Below are 27,945 nucleotides of genomic sequence, written 5' to 3'. Positions count from 1 at the left end.
ATGCCACTGACCACATGTGGTACTATTTATAATTTGTTGATACTCACTGTCACTTGAGACATTTGTTTAGTACCTTATTTACAATGTTCTTTAATAATCAGTTTTGTGAAAAAATAGAAATTCCACCTGAAAGTTATGGTTTACTGTACAGCAATTCCTCTAAATGCTTCGTCAAATTCTGGTAATCATCCACCTCAGTCAGCTCACAATCAACGACTCCTCAAAGTGAACCGCCAGGCGGTGTAGCCGTGCGGTCCAAGGCTTCTTGTCACGGTTCGCGTGGCTCGTCTCGTCAGAGGTGCGAGGCCTCCTTCGGGCATGTCTGTGTTCTCCTTAGCGTAAGTTACTTTAAGTTAGACTAAGTAGTGCGTAAGTCTAGGCACCGATGACCTCAGTAGTTTTGTCCCACAGTCCTTACCAGAAATTTCCAAATTTTCCAAAATGAATTCCATAAAAACACGAGACAATAATCATAGGAAGAACCATCCGCAACTTCCGTCTCCACGACTTTTACCTTACCGTTTACGATTGTCCTATCTGTGTAACTAATACAATAAAATTGCTAACACAAACGCTCGACCGACATCGGAACCTCATCTTCTAACAGAGCCCCAGAAATGAGTGAAAAAAAAACCGACCGAGCTTGGGAATTACACCCCTACGCTATGCTTCACAAGAGCTTGATGCGACTCATCCTCTCCCACGCAAATTTTGTGTGGATATCCGCCTCGCCATCTAAATCCTCCACCATGTAGATCCTCTACCATCTCATCAAATTCCCAACCCTCCTCACCCTTATCAAACACCTCCGCATATTCTACACCAGGGGTCTCCAAAATATGGTCCGCATGGAGAATCCGGCCCGCGATGAGATTTAATCCGGTACGACCTTGAGCGATTTTTCTTAATAGCTCGCGATTCTTTCCGCTTATTTAACTGTAAGAGAGGACGCTAGGAGCACTGCCTTCTTTCTTTTATAAATAGCCGAGTTACCACCAGGACCTCTCTGCCTGCAGTGGAAAGTGACATTTGCGCACATCTGCTGTGTTGTTATTTCAGGTTTTCTTCCTTCCAAATACGTAAGAAATATGTCCGTTGGGACATAAAGAAGAAAAGTGGATAGTGAATGTCGTGTCTTCAATGAAAAGTGGGCCGTGAAGTAAAATGCTGGAAAAAACGCAGCACCTCAAACACTGTGTTGAGTGGCACATAGCTTAGTCATTCATTTGTCACGGCCATTGGCGACCAGATGGCGCTGAGCAGACCTATCTGTGCACCCTCTGTTAACTGTGCTCAGTTTAGAGGTGAATGGTGTTCGCAACATTCGTTCAAGGATACCCCACCAACGACTAAGAAATCGTGTTGAACAGCTACAGCCGTTTGAACGGGGTCACGTTGTGGCAAGATGGATGGTCGAATTGACCGACTGGTGCACACATTGGCTACAGTGTATCAGTGGTGTGTCGCTTTTCTCACCTGTGGTGTGTGGAACATTCCCACACCTGTAAAGAAGGTTTTGGACGTGCGCTTCTTACAGGAGCACTTCAAGATCGATGCGTTATGCGAGCAGCGGTGACCGGCCGAAAATCACGTAGGGACGCAATACCGGCATACGTTGCAACTGCTGCGTCTCCAGGGACCACTGGCAGGATTTAGACAGCGTGTGCGTCTGATCAGGCTAGCACTGAAACCACGACACTGTCAAGCACTGCTACTTTGATATTGTGGAAGACTTGGATGGAGAGCGAAATGGCGCTCTGCTGTCTTCAGTGATGGGAACAGGTGTTGACTGTGTGGGACTGATGGACGTACATGCGTATGGTGTACAGCTGGTGGGCTACCTATTCTAAGGTGCATTCAGCCACGTCACGCAAGTCCCATCCCAGGCTCTGGGGAAGCCATCAGTTGTAACTCTCAGTCACACTGGTGTTTCTCCAGGATAAAGTAACCAGTGTGCAGGCTATTATCCGTGCCACTTCTTCTACAGGATGGTGGTGTGCTTTTCCAGCAGGACAATGCACGTCCACATACAGCTGCTATGACACAATGTGATGTGCAGGAGGACGATATTATTTGTCACCTTTACACATATGTTAAAACTTTCAGACAGAAACACGTGTTTTGGCCATGACGGAAAGAAAATTTACCCACATTTCGCCAACTGCTAGGCTTTGGATGGTGAACATGGTTCAATTTTTCCACTTTAGTTTGCAATGGATTTTCTTGGTGATCCGAAGAAGGAGTTCTCTTCGAAGTTCTCAGATTTAGATGCTCATTCCTGGGACATACAAATTTTCCAGAGCCCCTTTTCCTTGCGAAGAGGAAGATGTTCAGGCAGCACTGCAAATGGAAATCATTGATCTGCAAGCTGATTACAGCATCAAGAACAAGTTTAAAGAAGGAAGGCTTGTTCAGTTTTACAAACTTCTTCCAGAAGAAACCTGTCCCGAGATCAACGGTTTTGCAAGAGGTTTGTTATCTGTTTTGGGCACTGCCTAAAGGTGCGAACAAACATTTTCTTTTCTGAAATCTACAGAAAATTAAATACAGAGGTATCCTGAGTGCTGAACATTTACGAGATACTTTACTTATACAACAGACTAAGTTAGAGGTACAGTTTGAGAAAATTTTTGATTCAAAAAATGTTTCATACCGCTCACTAAGAGAACGGGAGAGAGTTGTACCTAAAGCGTAGTGTACCTAGCAACACGTGGTGGTTTTTGGTCGGTAATTCAGTCTAGCGGCTGGTATTAAAATCACATGAAGGGACCCTCACCAGAGACCATCATAAGCAGTTTCCGTCATTTTCTACAGTTGTCCTTACTGATAGACGTGAATATTGCAACTATTTGTAAGTATTTCGAGTCTTATACGTTTAACTGCTCTGTAATATATTACAGCTATTTGGGATATACTGTTAATTATACAGTTACAGGAGAAAGATCTTGAAGAATGAAAATCTCCTCTACAAAAATCAGCATGGATTCCATAAACAGAGACCATGCGAAGTTCAGCTCGCCCAAGACATCCAGAGGGCCGTAGACAAAGATGTTCAGATTTACGCCGTGTTTCTTGTCTTCTGGAAGGCTTTCGCTACAGTTCCGCACTGTCTTTCAGTGACAAAAGTGTGAGCTTACCGAGTATGACGTATGTTTCCCCTTTTCTGTGATCACAGAAGTTTTACTTCCGCTTTGATTGGATACAGGACTTTTTTGCAGATAAAACTTAACGAGATAGGCCACGACGAGAAAATTAGAGAAACTGCTTGTCATACTGAGCCTTACCGGCAATCGTTTCCCGATCCCCCATTCGTTAATGGAACAGGAAAGAGGGAAAACGATGGTGATGTTGTAAATAGCCTCCGATACACACCGGGGAAAGATGCTGATGTTGGTAAGGAACGTTGAGTGAGCGTCGCATCACATTCTGTGCTGCCTGACACATCTTTTGGGTTCTTAAAAAGGTCCAATCACCCACTGCCCGCACTGGGACTCATGCAGTGGTCATTAATTCGTGCCTTATCTTCATCAACAGACACTAAAGGAGGCTTAGCTGCGGCAGATCGACGGAGCCACTGTGTAGCGACAGTTTCCGCTGTTACTAAGGGAAGGTCATTACAGAGTGGGTTTGTCGAAATAAGAATGAATGAAATGGAGTTCCTGTAGCCATCTCGATTCAACTTCGTGCCTCTCGGGCGAATTACAGGGCTAGTTGAAACCAAGACAAGTCGCTTGAAAGGGCTAGAAAACAATTTAAGGAGGACTGGAGGCAAATACACGCCAGAATGTAAGCAGCTTTACAGAATTAAAACTTCTGTGATCACAAAAAAGGGGAAATATTCGTCATACTGACGCTATAACGAGAATGCAACGGGAATCTTGTATTTGCCCTGCGCTAACGGCCATTTGATGCATCTACTTGCAACTGGACAGTTTGATGCATCTTCTTGCAACTAATGGAAATTCCTTATGCGATTCGGGACATTTTTGCGTGCTTTCTTCTGCTTTTCATGATGTCAATGTTATTTCTGTGTGTCTCCTTCCAAGGGTAACAAGACAACGGACGATCGCCGTAGTAACGAAGATATAAAATAAAGACTGGTTGTACACAAAAAAAAAAAAAAAAAAAAAAAAAAAAAAAAAAAAGCGTTCCTTAAAAAGAAACTTTCGTTAACACCGAATGTAAGCCGGCCGCGGTGACCGTGCGGTTCTAGGCACTTCAGTCTGGAACCGCGTGACTGCTACGGTCGCAGGTTCGAATCCTGCCTCGGGCATGGATGTGTGTGATGTCCTTAGGTTAGTTAGGTCTTGGTAGTTCTAAGTTCTTAGGGACTGATGACCTCAGATGTTGAGACCCATAGTGCTCAGAGCCGTTTGAACAATTTTTTTGAACCGAATGTAAGCGTTAAAAAGTGTTTTCAGGCAGCGACGGGTCGTTATAAAACGTGCAGCTACTGGCGGAGGTCCGGTGTGACCTGTAAGTATCCTACGGCAGCGAAACTTGGTAGGTATTCTGATGTGGGAAAAAATTCGTCCCAGTTTTGGCCACCATGTACAAATTTCGCTCCGTGAACGGAAGAAAGACGCATAGAAATGTTTCCATATTTACTGGGTTAGGAACGGTACACGGACAGAAAATTCAGACAAGTGAGAAAGGCATAATGTTGCTCTTATTAACCGCGGCTTACACAGTTTATTCACTACGAGCACCGAAAACGTCGACGAGATGCTGCAACCGTGAAACGACGTGATCAACAGTTGCTCGCAGCAGTTGCGGTGGAATCCGAGCAACATGTTTCTGTACCCAAGCCTTCAGATAACGTAGAGACCGAACGTGTCGCTGTAAACGCGTTCTTTTAGATATCCACACAGCCAAAAGTCACATGGATTCCGATCGGCTTATCTTGCAGGCCATGCATATGGCGAATGACATGAAGTGTTGCCCCATCTTGCATGGAAACAGTGGTTTCCACACAGTTGCGCTCTTCCACAAGCAGGAATCACATACCGTACAGGGAGGTCTCGATAACATGCAGGCGTCACGGTAGATCTGACGGGACCTCTGGAACCGGACCGAGAATAAAGGCGATTGTGAATTCACACAGCGGGTGCAATGGCCCTTCGTGCACAACACGTGGTTTAACAGAACTCCAAATTCGGCAGTTCTGTGTATTCACTGCACACTGTAGTGTAAACTGTGTCTCCTCACTCCATAGAATGTTGCCTGGCCGCATGACAAACTTCACCGCTTACCAGAAACGGAAGAGGACCGTGGGATTTCGCCAATAACTTCCGCCTGGACTGGACGCCTCCCTCCTCCAGGCCCAAGCTCACTAGTATTTTGTGATTTCATTATCATGTTTTTTAAACCATTTACTACATCGGGCCTCTTCTCAGACCTTTCAGTTGACGATACGCTCTCTGTGCAGCACTGTAGTAGCTGCCGTTCACATAAAACAGTTCCACTAACAGCGCACGGTCTCCCTTCTCGATACCCACGGCTCTTCATATGACAGTGTACATGTCACAGCGCCGTACAAGCAGAGCACAGTGCCAGAATTGCACCTCGTGGTCAAAAATGGATCAATTTCTTTCCCAGCGTAAATCGGTTCCGCCTTAACGCATCAGCATTTCTACCGAGCTTCGCTGCCATACGATAATTACAGCGCACATTGGACCTCTGTGAGTACCTGTACTTTTATTATAACCACCCGGTACTTGTCAGAAGTGTAGCCTCGTACGGAAGTGAAACGTCGACGGTAAGCAGTAAAGACAAGAGTAGAAACATTGAAATACGATGACACAATACAAAGAGGTAGATTGCGCTATTTGGGTAGATGGAATAACAAACAAGGTTGTACTGAACATAAATGAGAAGAGGTGCAAATTTTTGCACAATTTGACTGAAAGAATGTTTCGGTTGATGGGACACGTCGTGAAGCATCAAAGGATTATCAGTTTTGGTAATGCAGGGAAGTGTGGGGGATTGGGGACCAGGGCTTCACTAAGGTAAGCAGATTCAACAGGATATGGTCTGCAGCAGTCATACAAAGACTGAGCTGCATCAAGCCAGTGATCGGTATGAAGACCACTACCACAACAATAACTGACATGTCGATACAAAATGAACTCGGCATAGTGACGTGACTGTATTTTTTTCCCCTCTCATCTCCGTTACAGTTGCGACCTGGACAGGTACTGGGCATTCCGTGGAGGAATCTGTGAGTATACGGTTGTAGCTCGCTGGACGAGTAAACATTACGTCAGACGAGGCAGACGGTGAAGTGCGGTGGCGCAGCGCCGCTACGGGGGACGGCGGGCCAGCAGGTGGCATTTGGCCTGCGTGGCGTGACGTCACACGCACACAGCGCGTCGTGTAGAAAGGTCGAGGTGGCACCGCGAACCCCACCGCCAGCCAAGCGGCCGGGCGCCAGTTTTGCTCTCCACGTCCACGTGGCGGAAGCGAAGGGGTGCAGTCACAGACTTGAAGGTCGGTTTGCTCACTACACGCGGCCACGATGTTATGCTTCGAGTGTCAGCCGATAGGAACTTCGGTTTCACGTGGAATCCCAACAACAGATCAATTCCAATTGAAAGAAAAACAGTCCTCGGTCACTATATTCAACAAATTAACCTGGTTTCAACACTGCTAGGAGTGTCTTCTTCAGAATTTGAAACAAAAAATGGTCTATATTCTATAACATCGTCACACTCCTAGCAGTGTTGAAACCAGGTTAATTTGTTAAAAATAGTGATCGAGGGCTGTTTTCTTTCAATTGTAACTATTCACGGTCTCTGAACGTGCAGCCATGTACAAAATATTACAGGTCAATTCAGTTTATTTATATTCACAGACACACACACACACACACACACACACACACACACACACACACACACACACACACACACACATTGCTAGGAGTGTGTCTCCCAAGAACTTAAGGCGCTTTTTTTCTGACGTTTCGGCAGACATCTGCAATTTCGTTTTTCCATTGCGTAGCTGGAGTCAGCCGAAACAATTACTGCTCGTCAAGTTTCTCGTGCGGCGCCCATTGACAATATTTTTAAAATCAGAATTGTAGGTGCCCATTCGATAGAGGGCTCCCAGATTAGTTGGTCTATTAACAAGGACAGTGAAACACAAACAGCTGTCCAACAGCGTTTGAGAAGCGCTAGATGCTTGGCGGTAGCAGTCAGCGCGGGAGTAAAAAGGGCTTACCTGTCCCTGTTAACAGATATCGATAAAACGAGTGATGCAATAGACTAGTATTGGACCGCTCAATCGAATGAGCACGTGAAATTCGCCTTTAAAAATAATTTTGTTTGTAACTGTAAACAAACCGACGATTTAAATGGTTCAAATGGCTCTGAGCACTATGGGACTTAACATCTGATGTCATCAGTCCCCTAGAACTTAGAACTACTTAAACCTAACTAACCTAAGGACAACACCCACACCCATGCCCGAGGCAGGATTCGAACTTGGGACCGTAGCGGTCGCGCGGTTCCAGACTGTAGCGCGCAGAACCGCTCGGCCACTTCAGCCGGCACCGACGATTTAAGTGACGTCACATGAGAGACGTGATGAACCCTATTTGCCTGGGCTGATTGCAGCTACACGACTATTTGGTCCTGCATTACAATTTTGAGAAAAAACTATTTTCGTATACCTTCGAATTCCTCAGTGTAATGAAATGTTTATATACATTCATTTTTATGATCTTACGACCAACCGGAGCCGCGCACGTTAGCACGCCGCTTTGGTATTCGAGGAGGAACAACGGCCCCAGACCCAGTATGTCCGGAGGATTAGCGACGAGGGTCGGTGTGCCGGGCAGCCTGGATGTGGTTTTTAGGTGGTTTCCCACGTCCCACTAAGTTAATACTGTGATGCTACCCACGCCCCGCCTCAGTTGCACGATTAGAATCATTTAGAACACGATCGCACGCTCAAAGATGAGGTGCAGAAATTTCGTCTCACTGTCTGTGTGGGAATGGGACAGGAAGGGTGTAGGGCCACCCTCTAGCACCGACTTCGTGAAGGTACGGGTTAAAAGATAGGAAAACGGAAAGATGTTTATGATTTTATAATAATACTAGCGAACGCGGCAATGCTCTGCAACTGCTATGTACGTGAATTGGATATACGTCCTAATCTGTTTGTGACCCCTCTCTCTGTCCGTCTCCACGTCCTTAACTCTTTGTGCGGTTAAAAGATAGGAAAACGGAAAGATGTTTATGATTTTATAATAATACTAGTGAACGCGGCAATGCTCTGCAACTGCTATGTACGGGAATTGGATATTCGTCCTAATGTGTTTGTGACCCCTCTCTCTGTCCGTTTCCACGTCCTTAACTCTTTGTGCGTCTCCCCCTCTCCCCTCCTTACCCCGCTCTACGTCCCTGTACTTCTGCCTCCCGTTTCTCGATCTCCTCTTCCCCCTCTCTCTGGCCTTGAATCTTGTTAATTGTAAGCAGTAACACTCCTTCACACAATGAAAGTAAACTATGTTCTACTACAATTTCAAAAGAAAAATTTCAAATATTTACCGCAAATTACGAAAAAATATGAAATAAAATAAAAATATCGGCACTCGACTCTGAATTTCGACCTCGACATATATCGGTACCTTCTGGAAGAAATCTCGATATATCGATATTTTTATCAACTGCCCTACCGTCGACTACCAGGTCACAGTAGACGGAGCACCGGTCGGATTGAAAAAAGTGGGATACGATGTCGGCTGTGTTCTTTTCAGAGTAACTATCCCTACACTTGCCGGAAGTGAATGAATACGCATTATTTTAGTTTTCTGGACAAGATTTTGTTTTAATATTTGGCTCGGCTTTATTGAACCGTAGTGTCAGCACCTTGGTACATCATTATAATATCCATTTATAACATTAACAGGCCATTAAGGCCTCCAGCAAGAAAAACAAAAGAAATAACCATGCTGCAAAAGGAAACAAAACAGCACTGTATAAAGAATCCTATAAAAGAACGAACTGCAAAAGCAAGCAGAGGATATATCTACTGGAGCTTCATCTTCCATCGTTGTCTGCTCCACTTCTATAAGGATTGTTGACACTCGATCCTTCCATAGCGTCCTTGAACTTCCCCTCGTGCGTTTTACAGCAAGTTGCGATATATCACCTCGAAATATGTGACCAAACCATTATAACATATTGTGCTAATATTCGGCCAGTGTGTGGTTTTCCAAACCGCTGGTGCACGTCTTCTTTCTTCGTTCCCACATACCTCCCATGGTATTGTAGACAGGTCCAAAGACCTTTCGAAGTACATTCCTCTCGAAGGTACAGACTATTGTTTCTTTAGTTGTTGCTAATGACGCCGAGCCTTCACAACCATAGAAGACTACTTGCCGTACTGGCCTCATGTCAAGCTCGATCCTATTGTTACGTGAATCAGTCGCGACATGAATAAATTGTTGAGGCTAAAGAGCATTCGATTAGCGCTTATTGTTCGACGATGCACTTCCTTCGTCAATTCATTTTTCTTAGTCAATATGAAGACCAAGTACTTGAATTCTTGAACTAATTCATAGCTGTGTCCGTCAACAACAATGGAAGGTAGGAGAGCTAAACGGCGTAATACAACGAGATATTTGATTTTATCATCATTCACCACCATCCCAGTTGTTTCATATTGTGAATAAATCTGGAAGCATGAGCGCATACTTGCTCTAGGACGTCGCCAAGAACCACAACATCGACAGCAAATGCCACTATTGTGTCCGCTCCCACCTTCTCCATTTCTCTTATTCGACGTCACGGCTTACGATTTCAAAGGCCAAGTTGAATAGTATTGGTGCCAATAGATCTCCTTGTCTCAGTCCATTTCGAATACTGAGTTACAATCAGTCGGATGTGTTTAAGGGGGGTCTGAAATTCCTCTAACGTTTTCCACAACATGGAGCGGTCAGTGCTGTCATAAGCTTGTCGAAAATCAATGAAGATAAAGTGTAATTCCTGACTGAACTCGAAAAATTTTTCTATCAGCTGCCTCAGCGTAAATATGTGGTCAAGAATCGACCGTCCGCGGACGAAGCCGCACTACAACTCCTTCAGCCAATGGTTTGACCCAGGTACGAATGTAAAAACATATGTGCAAAGAAATAACAACAAAAAGAGGTCTAACAATGTTTTGAGAGCACTGTCCACATAGGCGCAGTATGTATAGCTTAATAACCTATACACGATGCCAACTATCGACAAAATCGAATATAAAAAACAGGTCGCGACGGGGTAACACTCACCAACTACGATTTTAGATCAGATGATAAATCCCAGACACACTCCAGTTTTAATTAAACTGTAAATGAAGCGTAAAAATTAAACGACAGCAAAGATTTTGCTTCCGTGAGACGGGTCTGTATTCAGTACTAGACGTGTGTTAACCCACTTGCTCGGTCTTATGAACTACGTTGCGCTGTGGCATCGCTCCGTAATCTTGTTTGTGTGTGTTTTATGCCAACCAACGCTGATTAAGATACTACACTCGTATAGGGAAGTAGATGGATTTAAACTGCTGCATGGCTTGAACCATGTCTGTCGCATTTTCTGTTTTTGAAGAACGGGAAGTTTCATTGAAAAAACTGTCAGATTTCTGGCATTCTTATTTTGTGTCTGATGGCGACAGAGAATTGTCTGCAGTGTACAATGGTGCTAGTGAGAAACTTGGAGTAACTAATAAAGAACGCAGTACTGGAGCTCTTATAATGATGGGATTTGTTCAAATAGCTGGATGGATTACAACTAGCAATAAACCATAAGGCAGTAGCGAGAATGAACGGTGAACTAAACTCGTCTTTTGACACCATTTGGGACGTTACACAAAGGATGGCTTCTCTACAACGATTTTCAGTCCATCATCAGAAGAACCCGTGCACAAGCTTGTGACATTCGGATGCCTAGGCATTAAGTCACCACAGACGTGTGTGTGTATACATGATTTTGCGCTCATAAGTAGAAGCAGAGTATTATTAGAGGGAATAGTGAGTTGCAAAGAACAGCAGGATAAAGTGCGCGTGTGACTAACGAATATAACACCAGCTACATGCTCATCACAACATGGGCTAGTAACACTCTCGAATGACTCAACAATGATTTTCAACCTTAATCTTGTAGACAGTTTTGAATACTTTCCTTATCAAAAAGATAAATTCGGTGTCAAGTTAAATTATGGCCCCTGTATTAAGTGCTAATGGACGTGATTAAGCTTTGTAGAAGGCAAGATCTTCAAGATTGTAAACCAGCAGCCCAAAACGACCATGCGTGATGTTTTTTACTGGGTCTGTTGTTACTTACAGATGTGAAGCATGTATGATACAGCTACTGCTGATAAACAACTGCTTAGAATATTTTAGTACAGGATTTTGCAACGATTCAGAGATACGGTACACGAAGATTTCGATAAAATACGGAACTCTGACAGCTGACACAAGGAGCTGACAACGCGAGGGTTAATGCAGAGCGGGGTAATAGAAAATTTGGGACGTGTCACAGGAGTGGATGAGGCAAAAAAAGAACAAAATGAGTACTGGAATGGAGGCCAACTTGACGAATATGTGTCTCTGAGAAAGCGAAGACGCACACAAGAGTAAAGCGACACAAAAAGAAAAAGAAGAAGAAAACGCCGCGAAGAGTGTACACCGACGTTTGGGATTAATGGTGCCTACGCACAGGCCCTCCATCAGACACAAACAAAAGAATGACTACGCTACGTCATCAGCGCGAACTGCGCCTACGAAGACCCGAATATTTGTCTGTTAGGCAGCGATTGAAGTAATGAAACGGCGCTGAGAATGGGTCGGCTCTTATGCCAGCCAATCCAAAGCCTGAAAGGGCCACAGTCACACGTCACATGACGGAGCTATATGTTATCACGAAAAACAAGTTGCGAAAGGTTGCTGGGGTAAGCCGCTAGTCTGGCCAACTGTTGTGTTGGGCAATGAAGCTCGCCTCATCTGGTGACTTGCACATATTTCCAGGACTCTTAAGCGTTTACGGCTGGCCAGCAAATCATCGACGCGCCGCCATCCTTATACGACCAGGTGTCGCCCGTCTTTCCCTGCTGGCATCCAGACCTCACACTTCGGTCTACCGCTCTCTGAATGCGCTGTACATACCAGTGATTGCTTCGCGATGGCAAGCAACGACGTACAACCAAGCACTACATATTTTCTCTCCGTTTAAGTTCTGAGGAAATCAGTTGAAGGACGCTCGGGCAACACGTGGTCCTGCGTCATCTTGTTGAAATATGATGTCGCAGAGATGTCCAAGATACGGTAGATCCAACTGCCTTAAGATGTCAGAAATGTGATGTCTTCTGTCCAAATTACAGATTGAGCGACGTAGAGGTCACCGTGTTTTGTAACCAATGGCATCCCCTACCATGAAGTCACGTGGTGTGTCCGTATGGCGATGACGAATGCCATATGGTAACGGTAGTTTGAGCCTCCACAAACGAATACGTCTATAGTGGTGCTGCACGCATAATCGGGACACGTCTGAAAGTCTGAAAGTACTGTGTGGTTCCAGTCCGATGTCGCTCCAGATGTCTTGTTAACAAGTATGCGGCTTACGAGACTATCATCAGACGTCACTGCTGGTTATCAGATGAAACTACATGGTTCTAGAGACCTTTTCAAACCTCACACATTTATGATGTATACATGCAGATTGAAGCGATGAATGAAAATTTGTGCCAAGGCTGGGATTCGAAGCCGGGATTCCGGCTCACTAAGCAGATGCGCTGACCGCTGCACCACACTGGCACAGTAGCGGACTATGCTAGCTCGCGTCTCTCCTCAATCATCTGCTTAGTGAGCAGGTTCGGACCCCAGCCTCGGTACAATTTTTCCTTCGTCGCTTCAGTCTGCACGTATACGTAGTAGATATGAGTATTTGAGACTTGAAAAGGTCTCTGGAAGCACATAGTTTCATCTGATTAAAGCGCCTATGCCTGGGTTTTAGGCGGATCCCCCATTACCGGACTTAATGAAAGAGGAAAAGCAGGTGTCATTAATTTCTGACTGGCCCACGAAAGAGAGCAGAGATACCGGTGGTAAGGGTTTCTGCAGGCATAGCCCACTGAAGGACTGCAACGGAGGAGGCAATATAAGAAAGTCTACGTAAATGGGCAGCTTAGTCATCATTAGTATAATCACAACAAAGACGTAGGCCGTGAAGGATCTTCTAGCATTCGACGAATGTGTTCCATGACTCTTTTTTTGTTCTGTTTGGCGTCTCTGTACACCACCTAAGGACGCTTGTCGTGGTCTCATGATGATCGCCAAAATTGAAACGCATTAAAATAATATATTTAAAAAAAATACTTTTGCAATGAAGAGTGAACAGATAGGGCTCGCAGTATGGCTGATGCCCAAAACCTTTAACAAATTAAAAAGGACTATTTTTGGTAATTTTTTCAATAACGTTTCGTAACTGTGCCCACTCACAAAACAAAAACTTTTGCAAACTCCTTCTCAGTTGCCGCTGTCCGCCTCTGGAACAAACTGCCCCTTACCTTGCGCAAAATTCGATCTCCTGCTGCTTTTAAGAAGAAGTTGAAGCATTTCCTACTATCATCCTCATAAAGTTCTCCACAAAATTAATGTACAAGGACAATTCCCTCATCTGTCAAATAGCAAAGCTAGCGTCTCCTATCTTGCTCCTGAGATGCCTTCCTCTTCATCTATCTCTATTAGCCACGCAATCTTCTTTTCCTTTATATTTCCTTAATTATGTTTCATCATGTCTCTATTCTTCTCCTCCCTTCACCATGAGTCTCCCTCATACTCCCTGCTGCCAGCACTCCTATCTAAAATCTGTCTCTTCAATAATGTCTAATTATAACAGTACTTGTGACCTAAGAATATAAACTCTATATGTATGTATTTTTCCAGGTGTACCTTTCAAATTGTTTATTTCACTTTTTGTACTAGATGTAGTTTAACATGCCTACTAAAACATATGAATGTAAAATAAGTAGAATGCCTGGTTAGATGTAAGAGAGGGCCTGATGGCCCTAATCTTGCCAGGTTAAATAAATCAATAAATAAATAAAAAATAAATAAATAAAAAGAACGTTGCCTTCCCACTATGGATTTACATTTCAGTTCACAGACCATCTCTGCAACACTCGCGTGTTGATCGAAGCTACCGGTAACAAATCTACCAGCCTGCCTCTGAATTGCTTCGATGTTTTTCTTTAATCTGACCTGATGGGGATCACAAACACTCGAGCAACCAAGAATTGGTCGGACCAGTGTTCGACACGCAGACTCCTTTACACTTGAACCACGCTTTCCTAAAATTGTTCCAATAAAGAGAAGTCGACAATTCCCCTTCCTTCTAACAGCCTTATGTGCTTGTCCATTTCATATCGCTTTGCAAAATTACGTCTAGACATTTAACTGAGATGATTGTCAAGCACTTTACCACAAAATCTGTGCTGGCGTAAGCTGTCGCCAGCACACCGGCTGGCAAAGATGTAGCAAAAAGATCGATAGTAGGCGCTGGATCAAGTGCGCCCATCAAGGAAGGGGCCAAAGACAGACTCACAAGCAACACGCCGCCAACGTCCTCTCGACTGCAAGTGGTTAGATCGCCGACGCTGACCGGAGGGCGCAGCCTCAGGCACGAGCAGAGTCGCTCAGTCACTGGCTCAGTCAAAAAAATGGTTCAAATGGCTCTAAGGTCATCAGTCCCCTAGAACTTAGAACTACTTAAACCTAACTAACCTAAGGACACTACGCACATCCATGCCCGAGGCAGGATTCGAACGTGCGGCCGCAGCAGCAGCGCGGTTCGGGACTGAAGCGCCTAGAAGCGCTCGGCCACTCCGGCCGGCCTAGCTCAGTCACCGATTCACCGACTCGCACTCGAGTTCGGCGTCTGTCATTCATCGCATAGCGGGACTCGTATTTCAGGAGCAGTGGAGCTAACGTGGGCTATTACGGAAGAGCTTGTACCACTCTATGGAAGATAAGTAGCTTTCTGTTCAAGTAAATAAAGAGCCCTGTTAATACATGTCTGCGGTTGTGTTGTAGGAACAGAATACCTGCCACCAAACAACATCCTCTCCCTTCATTCCTGTGGTACAAGACTCTACAGAGTCGATTAGGACACACGAAATACTATATTCGAACATTAGAGAATTGTTTCCGCTACTCATTTGTGTTACCTTGCATTCGTTTTACGTGCGAGTTTGGAGGACAGGATCCGTGCCGGAGACGCGTCGCGTTAGTTCTGACTGTCAGAACACTTGTAGTCCAGCGCAATGCACTACCTTTAATCAATCAAAATGTCTAAGAGTCTGTCACATATTTGAAAATCTAGTCTTTATGGTCGGACCTTTATTAATAGTCCACAGTTGTTACAGTGTCGAAGACTTTCCGGAAATCTTTGAGTGTATACTTACGTGCAAAGGTTAAGGAGGAAAGTAACTTCCGAATGATGTGTCATTACCAAGTAACATAGCTCGATGAAATTTGGGCCATACATAGAAGTGTTACAGTATCGTACAGAAAGTGGCTGAAATAATACGCAATCAGACGAAAATGAATGACAATTTTAGACTGAAACAGTGATAACACTGGAGTCACCGCGATTTGTGACGATTGCCTGGACAGTACAAAAGGCGGGACGTAGTTATTAATATGGAGTGTGATCACCAAGGACGGCAGTCCACGTTGTGCAACGTGCTCCCACGCCGATCACAGCATTGGTAATGAGTTCTTGCGATACGGGCGTCCCATTTCTCCATCAGAGAGGTTGTCCACTGCTGGACGGTCGGTGGTCCACGTGGATGTGCTGCAGTGCGTCAGCCCAACGCGTCCAGCACGTGCCGGAAGGGATTCAAGTCGGGGGAGCGGCCAGGGCAGTCCATTCATCGAATGTCCTTTCGTCCCCAGAGCTCCTCCGCGTGCTCTGTTCTTTGCGGTCGCGCACTGTCATCCATAAAAATGAAGTCACAGCCGAATGCACCCCTGAAAGGATCCACATGGGGAAGGAGTACAGTGTCACAGTATCGTTGACCGATGAGTGAGCCATGTTTACACATTTGGAGGTCAGTACGCCCATTCGACATTATGTTTACCCACAGAATAACGCTTGGACCAAGAAAACGCTCATGCTCGACGTATTGTTCCTGGGCGGGTTGTTTCGACCTCTGGCCAGATGAGGGCACGTCCTGGATTGCCGAATACGATCGTTTTGGCAGTCCAGGTGTTACGGTGTGGGGAGGCATAGTGTTGGACGGGCACACTGACCTCCAAATATTTGAACACAGTACACTCACCGGTCAAAAGATATTTTGAGTCTGTATTCCTTCCCCATGTTCTTCTTTCCGGAGGTGCATATGGTCCTAACGCCGTTTTTATAGATGACGATACACGAATGTATCGAACACTGCAGGAGGACGAGCTCTGGGAACGAGAGGATATGCGGTGAATGACTGGCTTGCCCGTTCCCCGGACTTAAACACCATCGAGCACGCTTGGGATGCGTTGTGGAGACGTTCTGCGTGATAGCGACAGTCCAGCAGTTTCCAGAATGAGATTTTCACTCTGCAGCGGAGTGTGCGCTGACATGAAACTTCCTGGCAGATTAGAACTGTGTGCAGGACCGAGACTCGAACTCGGGATCTTTGCCTTTCGCGGGCAAGTGCTCTACCATCTGAGCTACCCAAGCACGACTCACCTCCCGTCCTCACAGCTTTACTTCCGCCAGTACGGCCCCGTCCTCACAGCTTTACTTCCGCCAGTACCTCGTCTCCTACCTTCCAAACTCTGCCAGGAAGTTTCAGTCCAGCAGTTGCCAACCACTCTGATGGAGTGCAAAACTTACGCCGAGCGAGGTGGCGCAGTGGTTAGCATACTCGACTCGCATTCGGCCGTCCTGATTTACGTTTTCAGTGATTTCCCTAAATCGCTTCGGGCAAGTGCCGGGATGGTTCCTTTGAAAAGGCATGGCCGACTTCCTTCCCCAGTCTTCCATAATGCGATGGGACCGACGACCTCGCCGTTTGGTCCCCTCCCACAAATCGCCCAACCAATGAAGCAACCAAACTTGTGGCCGGCGTGGGATGCGCTGCTGTCCTTGGTGTCACACGCCCTATTACGAACCACGTCCCGCCTTTTGTTCTGTCCATGGAACCACCGTAGATCGCTGCCACTTTAGTGTTATTATTGTCTTCAACTAAACGTCTCACTTGTAATCGTCTCATTGCATATTTCTTTGAGTTACCGTCTGTACTATACTGCAGCAGTTCCTGCTATGTGTTATCCGCGCAGCAACGTTACTTGGCAGTGACGCGTCATGAGCAACTTAGTTTCGACCTCGAGTTTTGCACACCAGTCGACAATGTAATGAAAGGACAAATCTCCTCTGGACGTGTATTATTTGCTTGATTAATGGTTTCTCTCTAGAAAGATGGGGATCATAAAGTATTTATCGGCTTACAGGCGATAAGTTGATGAAAGACTGTGTCTTACAACGTGACTCTTCCCCTTTGGATGTAAAGAAAGACTGTGCTGGTAAACTTCTACGTTATTTGATACCGAAACAGCTGAGTAAAACTGAACGTACTCAGACATTTTTCTCTTTACGTATTCTGATCATTTCTAAATGACACAGTATATTTTATCGCAACGCAATCTGACTTTTAATAATCCCTACAAAGCAATAGCCCTGACTAACAATAACTTATACCCTTCATGAATCACTTACCTCACAAAAATCTTAGTTACTCGAACGACTGCAGTACAGCGAGCGCCAGTACTGCCAGCTAAATAAAAGATTCTAACTACTGAAGGCAGTAACTACTGATAGGCATATAGTTAGCAAATGAAAGATTTTGATAGAGAACAAACAATGCATTTACCTCAATAGTGTTCAAAAGTCATATATATAAACTCTTGACATCTATTTTAACAAATTTTCTTTTTCTGACGGACACACGTCCAGATCGTCCGCTCATATTAACATCTCAAAACTCTGGCATCTCTCTCCCCACATCCATCACTACTGGCGGCTCACCTTCAAGTGCCCAACGCTACGCGCTGTTCACATCCAACTGCCCAACACTACTGTAGCGAATAATCCAACAATGAGTCCAACCAGCCACAGACTGCACACAGTGCAGTCAGCGATTTTCATACAGAGAGCTACATGACGTCACCAACATAAAAACCTAAACAGCCTGCTTACAAACGTTGCTGCTCGCAGCTTTCAACTTGAAATGCGTTGTCAGTACGGCTATGAATACCGAAATCTGGCAAATGCCGGGATATTTCCTTCGAAAGGGCACCACCCATATCCTTCTCCATCCCTAATCCGATGGGATCGATGACGTTGCTGTTTGGTCTGCTACCCCAAATCAACCAACCGACCGAAACCTATCTTATGTACAGTGAAACCAGTAATATATGGGATGACTCTTATTAACGTTCGAAAACTCGCGAAGCGAAATACATGACGCTGAGACACTTAGTTTAATGCAAGAAACATTGGGTCGCAAATGTCGGGAAATGCTCCAAAAGCGGATGACAAACGTTGAGGTTGGGACGTCACCAGGTAACGTACCTCGCCGTACATGCAGCGGTTGACACTATCGGTCTGTCACCCCTGCTCACCCCGCCCAAGTCAAGTATTGCCGTCGTCATGGTTCTGGGCCAAACTCAGCGACATTAGCACGTGATGCTCTAGGTTCGAGTTTTGTGTTGTCCTTAGCGTTAAGTTAGTTTATGTCAGATTAAGTAGTGTGTCAGCATAGAGACCGAGCCGGCCAAAGTGGCCGAGCGGTTCTAGGCGCTACAGTCCGGAACCGCGCGACCGCTACGGTCGCAGGTTCGAATCCTGCCTCGGGCATGGATGTTTGTGATGTCCTTAGATTAGTTAGGGGACTGATGACCACAGCAGTTAAGTCCCATAGTGCTCAGAGCCATAGGGACCGATGACCTCAGCAGTTTGGTCCCATAGGAATTAAAAAATTATTGCGTCCGGCAGGAAATATTTTTGCAATTGTATTAGACAATTACGTGTTTACTCTAAGGTAAGATTTATTATTTTGCTTACCGATCTCGCCACTTCCGCTGGTTTACTGCAAAGTACAGCATACCAAAAACCTATCGTATTGTTTCCCAAGCAAATGAGTATAAGTTTCCGAATTGCGTCGTTGCCAGTAAATGACCTACGTTTTCTTCATTAAATAGTGTCTGTAAATAAAAAAAGAAGGGGCGAAAGGAAAGAAACACAAAATAAGAACAGCATTTACTGGGTTAGAGCGAGGACAATAGCACTGTAACCTCTACGTTTACAACAGATCACATTTACATAAGGTTTTCGAAATTTGCACCGTTTGCTCAAGTGCAAGTATTGTATCACCCAGTCACCCCTTCACGCCCAAGCCCAGCAGCTGCACTTGCGGCGAGGTACGTCATCTGGTGACGTCACATGTTCAGCATTTCAGATTCATTTCGGGGATATTTTGCGACGTATCTCATGCTAAATTACTTGTCTCAGCATCATCTATGTCGCTTCAGGGGCTTTAAAACGATAACAAGAATCGCCCTGCATAGAATCTTCCTCTTGGCTTGCATCCACGGTTCGTAGCACATCCTTTGTCTTTACGGAGAGTTTCAGGGACGAAAGCTGTGCGGCTTTTCCGGAGGTTACGCAGCGGCCCTCGGGGCTCTGCGACACGTCTGATCTCGACATCCTCAGGCGCGCTCGCTGGACTGCGGGGTGCTGCGGATGCAGCGGCGAGGCACGCGCGTGCAGAGTGGTGGGGGGTGGCGGCAGCCAGGCCGGGCCGAGTGAAAGCGGCCACGGGCCCTGCTTTGCATACCGGCGCCCGCGGGGTCTGGGAGCTGCCGCCTGCCGGCCAGCAGCGGCCGGCCTGCAGCTGGTGGTGTGCGAGCACCGTCTATCCCCCACTCGCACGTCGTTCCTCCGTAAACATTTCATTTCAAAACACTGCGAGTACCTTGGCACCCATCCTAATGAAACAGCTTTATTCGTGAAAGATGTTCGTATTAGGACGCATATGTTGGTACTCATATTATGCAAACAACTTTCCCATCTCGTTTTCTACGATCAGTTCTAAATTGAGAAAAAAATTAAAAAGTAAAACACCTCTGCAGTCGATGTTTCTGATGGGTGCATTGGCACCGGACCAGTAGCAGGCTAATTCTAAACCTGCCGAGAGCAGAAGTTTCAGCCATCAGTAGTCGGCCATCCGCGACAACAGAGGGGATCGCCTACACTTCATTAGCAGATGGGACAACAGTGTTCTTCGTTAAATTCCAAACTTCTTCACTGTCTCTCATGCACCCACTTTACGCGAGAGGCGTTCCGTATTCATTTACACCCTACGTTTCGCCAAAAGTAATGATGTGCCATTTAACTCGTCACCACGACTGCAAACATGCAGTTCTTTGGTCTAACCTTAGGTGACAAGTGTAACACCAACACAGGACAGTTCATTTTCCCAGCTACTGTCGTTACGTGAGTTCGCAACACGGAGTGTGGTCATCAAGGATAGCATTCGATGACATGTTTCTAGCGGAAGGAGGGTGCCAACACTGCGGATATTCAAAGGCATTTGGTGGCAGTGACACGAAAAAGCGCTCTTTTCACACGACAAAGCTCGTCCTCATACGAGTCGCAAAACCACCGCTCGCATCGCTAAAATGGAGTTACAGATACGACTACACCTACTGTATTCTTGGCCCCTTTAATTTATGTAGGCCCTCCTCGAACTATTTTTCTGGAATTTGTCGCACACACCGCACGACAGCTGCTCGCAGTTCCTAGAAGTCTGCAAATTACGCACACGCTTCGGTTTCTTCATAGCCCCGAACAGGTGGGTAGAACACAGTGAGTGTTGGATTACTGAGGACCCCGTTTCAGCGATGCCAGTCGTGCTTTACCGACTCGTATGGGGACGAGCGTTTTCGTGTTCCGAGACCACTTTTCGTGAACGGTGCGCTGTCTCCACACACCAGCACCAGTAGCTTGTGTATGTCTGCAGTGTTTACATCCTCCTCCCACAGAAACCACGTCGTCCAGCGCTGCCCTTCTCGATCAGGCTTCATGTTGTCCACAGTAGACTCTACTGTGCAGGGATTACACTTTAATGATTGACCTGCCATGTACGATTTTATAAAAGTACTACGTATTTGCGACTGTAATGAATAGTCCAATCGTGCACCAAGAATGATGGGAAAAATAAAGTGTAAATCAATATGGAGCGCTCCTCCTATAAACACCTCCAAACAATGACACACTTTTTCACAGGACATGCTCCATATGTTATTTACACAGAATTAACAAGCTTAGTCTACAGATGTCCAACTATGGATTGATCAAATGGCTCTGAGCACTATGGGACTTAACATCTGTGGTCATCAGTCCCCTAGAACTTAGAACTACTTAAACCTAACTAACCTAAGGACATCACACACATCCATGCCCGAGGCAGGATTCGAACCTGCGACCGTAGCAGTCGCGCGGTTCCGGACTGCGCGCCTATAACCGCTAGACCACTGCGGCCGGCTGGATTGCTCGGTACGCCAGAAGATATCTTGTTTGAATGTGATAAATATACTGAATTTAGACAGGGGGTGGAGATAAGATCTGGCAGTGTATGTAGCATAGTCAATAGCTGGTTGATACTGACGCCAATAATATAGGAAGGGGCAAATAAAAGTGGCCTGGCCGAATGGATGCAATTATACATGTATGTTTGCATGTAGCCACACACCGTGATGCGTATACCACGTGTTTGTCCGCCACTTGACCCGAACTGGTTTAGAGAGTAGTAAGGGCTGCGTCAGTGTGAGTGAAACGTGCAGACGGGACGATTGTACTCACACTGGAGCAGCGGGTCTTCGTTGTGGAAAGTTGCGTGACAACAGAGTCGTGGAAACGGTGTGATCAGCTGTGGGCTGAGAAATTTAATGGTGTCAAAGTGCCTGTGAAGAGTGCCATGCAACATTTAGTCCGGTTTGTAACACGTCAAGAAACATTCCGAAACGTGCTCGCACACCAGAAAATGTGACTGCAGTTCACCAGAAAATGTCTCAGGGTATTACCAAATCAACCAGCATACCATGTCACAAGCGACCAGCATATCTTGTCTTTCATATTCCACCTGTATCTGCACGTGTGTCCCTACCGAGGGTCTGTTGTTCACGCATTACAATCAGCATATGCTCCTCAGCGCCTCCAGTTTTATGAGTGGCTATTCTCCGAGATAAACAATGAATGGCTTGGACATGGATCTGTCCTATATGTCTGATGAAGCCTGGTTTCACCAGAGTGGTTATGTCAGCTCACAGAATCACAGGTTCTGGGCAGCGGCGAATGCGCACAACTTCCACGAAACACCATTCCGTGATCAGAAGCTTTGTGTGTGGTTTGCAATGTCTGCACGCCGCATTATTGGTCCCATCTTCTTTCATCAGACGCTAACTTCGGCGAGTCACATTGACAACATTTTGAAACCATTTGTGGCAGCATTAAAAGGAAAGACCTACAGTTACTTCTGACAGGACAGCAACTGCTCATACAGCCGGCCGAACACGTAATCTTCACTCCTGACAGGGTTCTTAGCAAGATCAGTCTGGTAGCGGCCCTAAGTGGCCTCCCATGTCATCTGACCTGTTAGTGTGCGATTACCTTGGGTAGGGATGCGTATCGGAACAACCCTGACAAATAACTGCAGCAGAACATTTCGGATGAGACTGCAGCCATTCCAGCAGTGCAGCTTCGATCCGCCTTCAGCAGCTTGCTGACCAAGGCCCAGACGTGCCAAGAGACGAATGGTGGTCACTTTCAACATCTGCTGTAGTCAGGTTAGTACGTATTTCCTTTCCTCTGTTGCGTTCCTTTGCACCCTGAAACTCTGTTGCCCGGGCCACTTTTATTTGCCGCGCCCTGTATATGCAAAGGTAAACTATGTAAGTATCAAGAAGAAAGTGATTTCAGTAGCAGTCGAAATAGCTCATTAGAGATTACAGTACAGTAAAATTTAAAGACGGCTGTAGAGGAAAGATACATTACAAGGAATTATGTAAGATATGGTCAAACTGTGGCCTTTCCAACGATTCGAGTCAAGAGTCTACAGGAGATCAGTAACAAGAGAACTACTAGTAGAAGACATTTTTGTGAGTGTAACTGAGGGACGGAATCGGGCGACCGTTTTCATGTGCTTTCGGGATATTTCAGGAGAAATTAAATAACTCCTGATGAGTTCGGCGCCGTCCTTGGATACGGCGCACTCTGAGGATGTGGGACCACCGATGTGATACCATGAAAACTTTTCTGACGACACAACGGCATACTCACTCTTAGAAAGCGACATAAAATGTCTGAAAGACATCTAGTAGAGGGTTTAATCTAACATGAGACTGGAAAATCAATAGTTGCTCATTGTAGCAATATAACGTACCTAGTAGGTAGTCTAACTGTTACTTTTGAATAACTTAGGATGTACACTAACTGCCGTGGCGTCAATTGCTTCAGGAAGTTCGGGCCATAAATTCCTCATAAAAAGGCACATCTGCTCAGAGTTACGCAGTATAATCCTGACATTTAGTTTTAAGCGGTTACATGATGAGTTCTTCGATAGATTCTTCTATTTGTGACAAACATATTCAGTACAGTGCAATTTCTTTAGGAATGCGTTATTTCACCATCTGTCACAATTACAAATGTATTGTACAGTCTGCTTTAGGCAACCTGAATAGACGTTTAGTTTGTAGCAATAATTAATAAATGAATGTCTCATCGAGTGACGGCACGTGATATTGTATCCAGCGGTCAGTCCATAAGATGCAAATATAGCTTCACAGTTTGAGAAGAGGGCTACATAGCAGCACCACGTTTCATTACCTCCATTTCTAGGAATTTTTAGTAAGAACAAAGCATAAGATACCTCGCATTATTACCTTGCTTAAAAAGAGCAGAAGAATCAAATCATTAAAAGAATTCGTGAACTTAAGTTCGTAAGGCAAATTCGCGACAGTCTCTTAAAAACCTGTCTTTAGCTCTACCAGTAGCATAGGAGGACTGGATACTGAAATCGAGAAATGTTTATTAAAATTATACGTCAGTCGCTGCTACTTCATGCCTACAGAAAGCCATTCACATTCGTTATAGTGGATGGAAGTGGCAGAGAGTAAGGGCAAACAAAGTTCCTTTCTTCTACGTGCATCGAAATCACTAAACACCACCGTATAGCATTCATTTCACGTTGGATCCTCTTTCTGTATGACAGTTCATGTTGTCGACATCACATTCACTCTTTCTTAAGTTAGTTTTGTTATACTTCAACTAAAATAATATTTTGACTTTTTCTTGTATTTTGATATCGGTCTTTCACTTTATCAAACAGTTTTGTTCTCAAGCGGTTTGTTAGTCTGCCATTCTCATTGTGGTTCATTAGTACTTACACATCTTTGTGAGAAATTTTATGCCGCGTTATGCCCTGTAGTTTCACAACATGGCAAACGGAACAGATGGCCCAGAGTGTAAGTGTCCTGTTACAACTCTGCCCAGGACCGGCACTCAGAACGAAGTCGTGTGCCTTCCGCAGGTCGTGCGACGCGCATCACACCAAAGCTTCAACTTGTCACACATATCCCAGTTTCCAGAAAAGTTTGTAAGATTACCAGGTCTTCCTCATCGTCAATCACTTAGCAGTAATGTATGCGCCTTTAGGAAGAATTGGGAACTGGCTTTTAGTTAAAGCGTGCGGAAAAGGGGACCTTTGTTTATTTTGGATGACAATGGAACTCGTGCACAATGGGTGAGAAGCGCGCTGGAATCCACTTGGCTGGCGGTTTCAGAAGAAGGAGGAGGTAAGAAGCATGTTCTTTGAAAAGAATTTACAGCGAGAATAATTACCTTCCAGTAAAGTTTATGGGAATTAAGTGGAGATAACTGAGCTGCAAAAAAATATAACTTTAGCCACAAATAGTGTTAACACTGGACTGGTTTACTAAGTTGACATCTTTGTTACAAAAATTTCACGAAGAGTTAAATTAACTTCAGAGGAGTCATTAAATTTCATAGATGACATTTTGCATGTAACGATTTTTTGTCTAGCAATGATCTTACTTGAGTGAAAGTAAACAACGTTTAACGGTCACATGTGATTAGTTTCAGTGCAGGAATTACACGGTCCAGTCACATTAATGTGATGATCTGTCAAAAGCCCGAATAGTCACCTTTTGCGATATGGACGTGCATTAAGAGAGAGAATGAGATTCTCGAAGTTACCGTCGGGTATTTGGAGCCGTGCCGATTCGAGTGTTCTGTCCACCTGCGCCGGTCTCCCGGCGGGAACAGCTCGATTGACGTGGTTTCACAGACTCCCGATTGGTTTTAAATTCGTGGAATCGGGTGGTCAGGGGAGTGTGGTAGACTAATTCCGGTGCTCTTCGAACCACGCACGTACACTGCTATCTGTGTGGCACGTTGCATTGTCCTGCTGGTAGATGCCATCGGCCGAGAAAAAAAATCAGCTGCATACAGGGGTGGATATGGCCCCCAAGGATAGATGCGTATCTGTTTGGATCCACTGTGCCTTCTAGAATGACGAGATCACCCTGGGAATGCCACGGAAACATTCTCCAGACTATAACGCTCCCTCCTCCAGCCAGGACCCTTCCTACGATTGTAGCAGGCCTCCGATGGAGCATAAAACAGGATTCTTCTGAAAAGACCCCCCTTTTGGCATTCATTCAGTGGAAGTCCAGTTCCGGTACTGGCATCTAAATTGCAGCCTTCGTCGCCGATGAACAGCACTCAGCTTGCGTGCATGAACCAGGCGCCAGCTGCGGAGGCCCATAGTGTAATGGTACTTGAATTACTAACCATTACGGCAGCTCACCTGAACATCTCGATACCAGCAATATTCTACTGTGTTTCTGTAAAGTAGTTAACATGTTTCAGAGACAACATTCAGATTTGATTTCATTAATGTAGAGGTACTTTGATACATCGATGTGTTTATATTGCAATGATATTATTCGTATCTGTATTCTTTCTTTTGTCACTATGATCTTTGATATACTTGTAACTCTGATTTTTGGGCGCGTAAGCGGTTATTGGTTAATAGTTAGAGAGTCGGACCTTGAGAAGGTCAAGTCTTGGACGTCATGTTGAAAAGACGTATATTGGCTTATAAAATGTGAACTTTAACAATGAGGAAGATGTTTTCAACTATGTTTTATAATGTGATGTTTTGTGTGTTACGTGATATTGCAACAAAAGCAATAAAAAGGAAGTGTAACTTAAATTCGGAGTGCTGATTATTTTTTACATCACCATTGTGCTAACTTTCAAAGGTTCAATCTTCTAGAATGGTTTATGAAACACATCTATAAAACTTTTGAATATAGCAGAATAAAACCTAGGCCTCTTTGCATCCGAGCCTGGAATCATCACCACCTAGATTTTCGACGATTGAGCCATGATTTTACGAGACCAGCGTGGGAAACTCGAAAAGATGAGTGCCTAGTTTATTCATTATTACATGAAATGACTTTAATAACTGTGCTCTAATGACAACTGCCACATAATAACTTTGTTGTTGCCCGAAAATGCAGTATTTAGCAGCATCAGCAACACCACAATCATCATTAAATTTTGACCTTTGTTGTGGGAGAATAGGCAGCAACGCTGCTGAACGCTCGTTGAGGAGACACTGCTGGTAGCCCTTTGGTTCATCTGGCCGGAGAGCTGGTCAACAATTGGATGTCTCCTCGCCTGTACACACCTCCGCAGTCGCCGTTTACTCCTGTCATCTATGGTCATCACTGTTGCCCAGTCGCCGATTTCGGTTAGCGCCATTTTGCCATGCACATTGTGCTGTAACCATGGCGGCAAGTCTAACAGGTTACAAACTTAGCCGTTTCGGAAATGCTTACTCCCTTGGCCCGAAAGCCAATGATGATGATACACTTTGGATTTCAGGTTAGTTGCTCCGTTTCCACATTACGACAACGAATGCACTGTTGTCCGCGTCGCCCCGACACATTTCATGTACTCTTCACTACAAATGCTGCTTCCTGCCGTCTGTGAGTGGTTATTGCTCGTTGACGTCTAAGCGGTGGTCACATTAACTGTGACTGGACCGCACATATGTGCGATGTAGATACCATTCATTCCTTCTTTACTGCTGCATTTGCTGACTTTTCCCATAATACATCATCTAAATTCCCCTTCTTCCTATGACTACACAGTTCCGGGACAAGATACGGTGCTTCGACTCTGCGCCAAAGATCGTCTGTGGAAGTGGCTGGCCAGCGCAGGTGTGGCAGTCCCTCGGCGACCAGTGGCATGTTGTCTTCAGTGAATAACGTTTCAAGAGAACGCGCTGTCGAGGGAAGCAGTTGAACGTCCTCTGTACCGTGAAGGCCAGGAAATCACGGGCAGCATGCGGTATTGCGTTATCTTGTTGAAAGATAACGGCACGGAGATCTCAGAAATAAGGCGCTGTCACCAGCCTTAACGTGTGATGAGCGTAACGCTTGCTGTTCAAATCACAGGCAATGCGAAGTGAAGGTGTTCGTAGCACTACTTACCGTAACACCAGTTGCTGGGCCCATATGACAGTGATGAATGCAGTCTGTCTTCAGCGTCATGGTTGGTCATCTACGGGGGAGGATTCGACGAGAACGTACGTTGGCAGACTGCATTCGTCATCGTCATACGATAGAACGGGGCACTACTCCGTACACAACACGATCACCTTTGGTAATTTGCACAGTGGCCATTGCATTTACGACGTGGGCTGTGTCCTATCCTCGAGGTCCTCGTGGCGTTGTCTTTCAACAAGATAATGCAAGACCGCATGTTGTCTGCGCCGTTCTAACTTTCCTGGATAGAGAGTGTCTTCTACAGTTGC

Source organism: Schistocerca piceifrons, chromosome 1 (genome assembly GCF_021461385.2).
Source record: "Schistocerca piceifrons isolate TAMUIC-IGC-003096 chromosome 1, iqSchPice1.1, whole genome shotgun sequence".
NCBI classification, from domain to species: Eukaryota; Metazoa; Arthropoda; class Insecta; order Orthoptera; family Acrididae; genus Schistocerca; species Schistocerca piceifrons.
Note: the sequence above shows the minus strand (reverse complement) of the source record.